At 34.9% G+C, this 5,000-nt stretch overlaps 1 protein-coding gene across 1 annotated transcript in view; it reads left to right on the top strand.

The window, feature by feature from the left end:
- The window catches only part of LOC135214061 (probable RNA-binding protein 19), an 82,708-nt gene that overhangs the window by 19,830 nt on the left and 57,878 nt on the right, over positions 1-5,000 (top strand). The window lies entirely within an intron of this gene.

Genomic DNA, 5,000 nt, shown 5'->3' with positions numbered 1-5,000 from the left:
TTGAAGTGTGAATGTGGCAGTGAGCAGTACCTTGGCCACTCCCGGGGAGCTACGTCAAATTGTGAAAAACCTTTAATCAAGATGGAATACACACTCACTATAAATATATATCTATATATATATATATATATATATATATATATATATATATATATATTATGTAATATGTACTATGTATGCACCACAGATACAAGCATAGAATCTACAAGTCCATGTTTGCCAAATACGTATGTAATTGTAATAACCACGATGCTCTCTTAACGTATCGAATTTTTCACACGTTTTGCATATATATACATATACATATGTATGTACTATATATATTTGGCTTGGGAGTTCAGATGATGCTTCCGGATTCGAAGAGACTGGACTGCCAAGGTTCCGTCGTTTGGGAAATCGCAGTTGGTGGAGGAAGAGGTGAATAGATGACCTTCAAAGGTCTTGGTGGTTACGACATGTCCACCTCGTGTTGTAATGATGATTATTTGATGAATTCGTTTGTTCCCTTTCATGTCTGATGCTGTCGATGCGTCTAGGACGCGGGAGATGAGACGCCGCTAATGGTCTGGTCTCTCTCCCACTGTCTGCAAACTTGCTGAAACGAGGGGGCAATTTTTTTTTTTTTTTTTGCGCCTATTGTAGGAATCATAAAAGTTCATTTGCCCGATATTTTTTGCTATACCTGTAAGAGTTGCCCATTGGTATTTCCTTGAATTACCAGTGTGGTTGCAAAGGGGGATCCTTCCAGGTCTCAGATATAACCATATGGGAGCCACCAATGCGTCCATTCAAAGGATGCTAAATTATCATTGATTTATACGAGGCAGTATTGAATCATTTCACTCAAGGTGACTTCAGACAACCACTGCGTGAATGGATAGATAGAATATAGTTGATTAGTAAAGGAAATAGATATGATATGCATGTTCGATTTCGAATCCTTGTCCAAAGAATCCAGGAAACCATTTTCAAACGCTTGGTGACAAAATAAAGCGTTATTTTGGCGAATTGTCCCTCGTTGGAAACATTCATTTCTGCAAGGAAACTGCAATATACTGCAACTCTCCATACACAGGAGAACATTACTCTGCATTTTATCTCAAAAAAGGGAAAAGTTAGCTTGCTCCCAGAAAACATCAAACTAAGGTTGCTACTTGCATTTTCCTTTCGTGCAACATTCCCGTAGTGCAAGGATTTTCAGACAAGTTGCAAACTTCCATGCATAATCGTTATTAGAAGGACATTTATATGTATTTATTCCAGTCTGATGGAAAAATCATTTTGGCCCCCAAAAACATTTCCAGAGGCTACAGCCTTAATTGGTATTTTGATGATTTATGCCCGAATTGCAACATTGCAATAATGTAAGGAAGTTCAAATCAAAACAATTTCGATTGCATTATCTGAGTAACAGACAGATCGCTTTCCCTTTCTTTTATTTGAAGCGAATGGGTTCGTTCTCCAAATACACATTAATGATCTTGCTATGAAGGTTCAAAAGTTGGGTTTGAACTTCAAAAATCCAATAGAATACATTATGCAATTTCTAGTAAATTATTTTGTTCCTTTTCAGAAAACATAATAAGACTATAGATCTGATACTTTCAGAGATTTATGTTTTCTTGCAATATTGTAGTATTGCAAAACTATTATGATAAAAGCGAATCATGCATGCATGCATGCAACCCACTTAAGGCCCAATAGACTTCATTCTATCCAGTTTCAAAGTAAAGCTGTTTTACTCCCATAAAAATATCCTGGAACTGTTCCAGCCATGTTGAGGCATTTTTCCTTGTTTCGAACATTGTTATTTTACAAACAAATGGCAAAATATTGTAGCTTTGCAAACATTCATTATTAGAATTCCAATAAACATCATTTTATCGTGTTAGAATCAAAGATTATTTTGCTCCCTGAACAGTTCCTGAGGTTATATAGAACATTACTACTTTGACGAATTTTGAGGTTCTTGCAACATTACCATATTGCCCCTATTTTTAGCATATTGCATACTGCACTTCCATCTGGAACACTGCAGTCATTGTCTTTTTAACAGCATTCAGCAAAAGTCATTCTGAACTAAAATGACTGCTTGGCCTGTTCATGACTCTCTTTTGTAATTCAATGCTTCTGGTCTAAATATAGTATTTACCCAATAAGTCTTGACTTAGTTTCACATAAATGTGATTAGAGGACGTTATCATGTGTTCAGAGGTTGAATGGCGCTTCAGTTCGAGTTCAGTTTGCGCTTCCTAACTAAAGCAACGATAACTGGGAATTTTCCACTAATTATATATATATATTATGAAATAGCATCAAAATGATAAGTTAATAAAATCGTACTTTGATTAATAATGTCTTCAATTCTACGTGTTCTCTAAGGCGGCCACTTGGTCACAATGGAATAAATTAGAAGATTTTTGAGACTATAAGCAAGTGGTGAACGCCATCTATTGGCTACCTAAGAAAATAAACTCAAATGAAGAACTGACCTTTCGAAGACGGGTGAGGAAACTAGTCAGATTATTCTTATTCCCATCTTTTTCTCATTGCCTAAAATGATGAGGCTACTGGGATATCCAAATGCAACTTCAACTAGAAATGAGTATTTCGTACAAAGGAAAAATTACCCAAGATTCCACGTGAGGGAAGACGATAAAAGTAAACTTGCCTACAGTCCCCCCCCCCCCCCCCCCCCCCCCCCACCCCCCCCCCCCCCCCAATAGCGAAACAAATGCCACCTCCCGTCATAGACGATATGAAGATTGAGGCATACCAACAAACTAAAATGCAACACCGTATTTTGGACAAGAACACTGCAGTTCTGAGCATAAAATGATCGAATCAAAGGTGATTTACTTAAAGTAGGGTTTCTGATCTTACTACAGACGACTTTAATTAACAAACAACCTTCAATTCATCTGCTTTAAAAGCTAAATATAGATTGACCGTTCCGACAATCCATGCATGCCAACAAAATGTCGTATTTTGGACAAGAATACTGTTGTTCTGAGCGTAAAATAATGCTATTAAGGATTATGTATTAGATATTAAAATGACTGACCTAACTTGAGTTTACTTGGAATAATAAACTGCCTTTAATTCATCAGCTTTAAAAGCCGTATGGATTGGCAGTTCCGACACCCTGCAAGTCCTGTTCAAGGAGGTCAAAGTCTCTGCCCTAATATCTTCGGGATACAATTGCATGGTTTCTTTTTAGACTTCAGAGGAAAATGACACAAAAATAAGCATGAACTTTTCGTGTATTTGGTCACATACATGATATCATTCAAGAGTAACAAACGATATTGTTTAATATGTAAAACATTTCCTTACGTTGATTGAGAAGGATGAGCGTCTTCAATTCAGACACCTCCTCAACTTGTGTGGTAGAAGTGTGAAGGATTCAACAGGTGTTGAAATGTCAGTACTTTTCAGAACGAGGCACTAAGGAAAATTGGTCACACTCCTGGCATGGGATTTGGTAAACCCCAGTGTCCTTGGGAAATGTCTTTTGTTGGACGTTAATCAGGGATTTGGCCAAGGTGTTTGGGTAAGTAAATGCAAAAGGGTTAGATTTTCCGAGAGTCTGAGTCACCTTCTTAATCGTGTCCAGGTGTGGAATTTTTATTTTATTGTTGGGTGTATCTCTGGTCTTGTCTTTAGGGGGTCAGTAGAAAATAACATAATATATATATATATATTATATATATATATATATATATATATATATATGTGTGTGTGTGTGTGTGTGTTGTGTGTGTCTCATCACATCACTGCGATTCATATATACGCATTAAGCTACAAATGTCTTTAATATCTAATTCGCTCTACCTCAGAATTAATATATTTTCATATAATAAATTCCCCTACGGTTTACATATATGAAAATATATTAATTCCGAGGTAGAGCGAAGTAGATATTAAAGGACATTTGTAGCTCGAAATATAATATATATATATATATATATATATATTATATAAATATATATATATATATATATATATATATATATAAAAGATATATATATACTTATATATATAATATAATCTATATATATAAAATATACTAAAAAAATTATATATTATAATATATATATATATATATATATATGGGTGCCAGTGTGTTCATCTGTTTTTAATCAAGCGAAAGGACCTCTCTCAAACTGAAGCAGCCAGCCGGAAGCCGACAAGAAAATCTCCCAAAACGAGGAGAGAGAGAGAGGAGAGAAGAGAGAGAGGTCCCCCCACCCGATGTCATCAAAGTAGAATAGATTGACAAGCGTTGCCATGGCAACAACGCAAAACCGCCGTGCGAGCCGAATTGCAAAAAAAAAAAAAAAAAAAAAAAGAACTACGGATGCAATGACTGAGATCCACTCTTTAATGAAGATCTATTTTAAGAAATATATAAAACAATAATTCCTCCATTTCCCGTTTTCTTTTGATCGAAAAGCAACGATATTGGACGATAATTAAAAATATGGGAATGGAAAGCAATTGGAATGGCGGTAAATAAAAAATGGGAATGCAAAGCAATTGGAATGGAGGAAAATAAAAAACGGGAATATAAAGCAATTGGAATGGAGGTAAATAAAAAAGATGGGAATATAAAGCAATTGGAATGGAGGTAAATAAAAAAAATGGGAATATAAAGTAATTGGAATGGAGTAAATAAAAAAAATGGGAAAATATAAAGCAACTGGAATGGAGGTAAATAAAAAAAATGGGAATATAAAGCAATTGGAATGGAGGTAAATAAAAAAATGGGAATATAAAGCAATTGGAATGGAGGTAAATAAAAAAAATGGGAATATAAAGCAATTGGAATGGAGGTAAATAAAAAAATGGAAATATAAAGCAATTGGAATGGAGGTAAATAAAAAAAATGGGAATATAAAGCAATTGGAATGGAGGTAAATAAAAAAAAGGGAATGCAAAGCAATTGGAGTGGAGGTAAATAAAAGATGGGAATATTAAGCAATTGAAAAGTAGGTAAA

Source organism: Macrobrachium nipponense, chromosome 45 (assembly GCF_015104395.2).
Source record: "Macrobrachium nipponense isolate FS-2020 chromosome 45, ASM1510439v2, whole genome shotgun sequence".
Classification (NCBI taxonomy): Eukaryota; Metazoa; Arthropoda; class Malacostraca; order Decapoda; family Palaemonidae; genus Macrobrachium; species Macrobrachium nipponense.
Note: the sequence above shows the minus strand (reverse complement) of the source record. Positions and strands in the feature narration are given on the sequence as shown.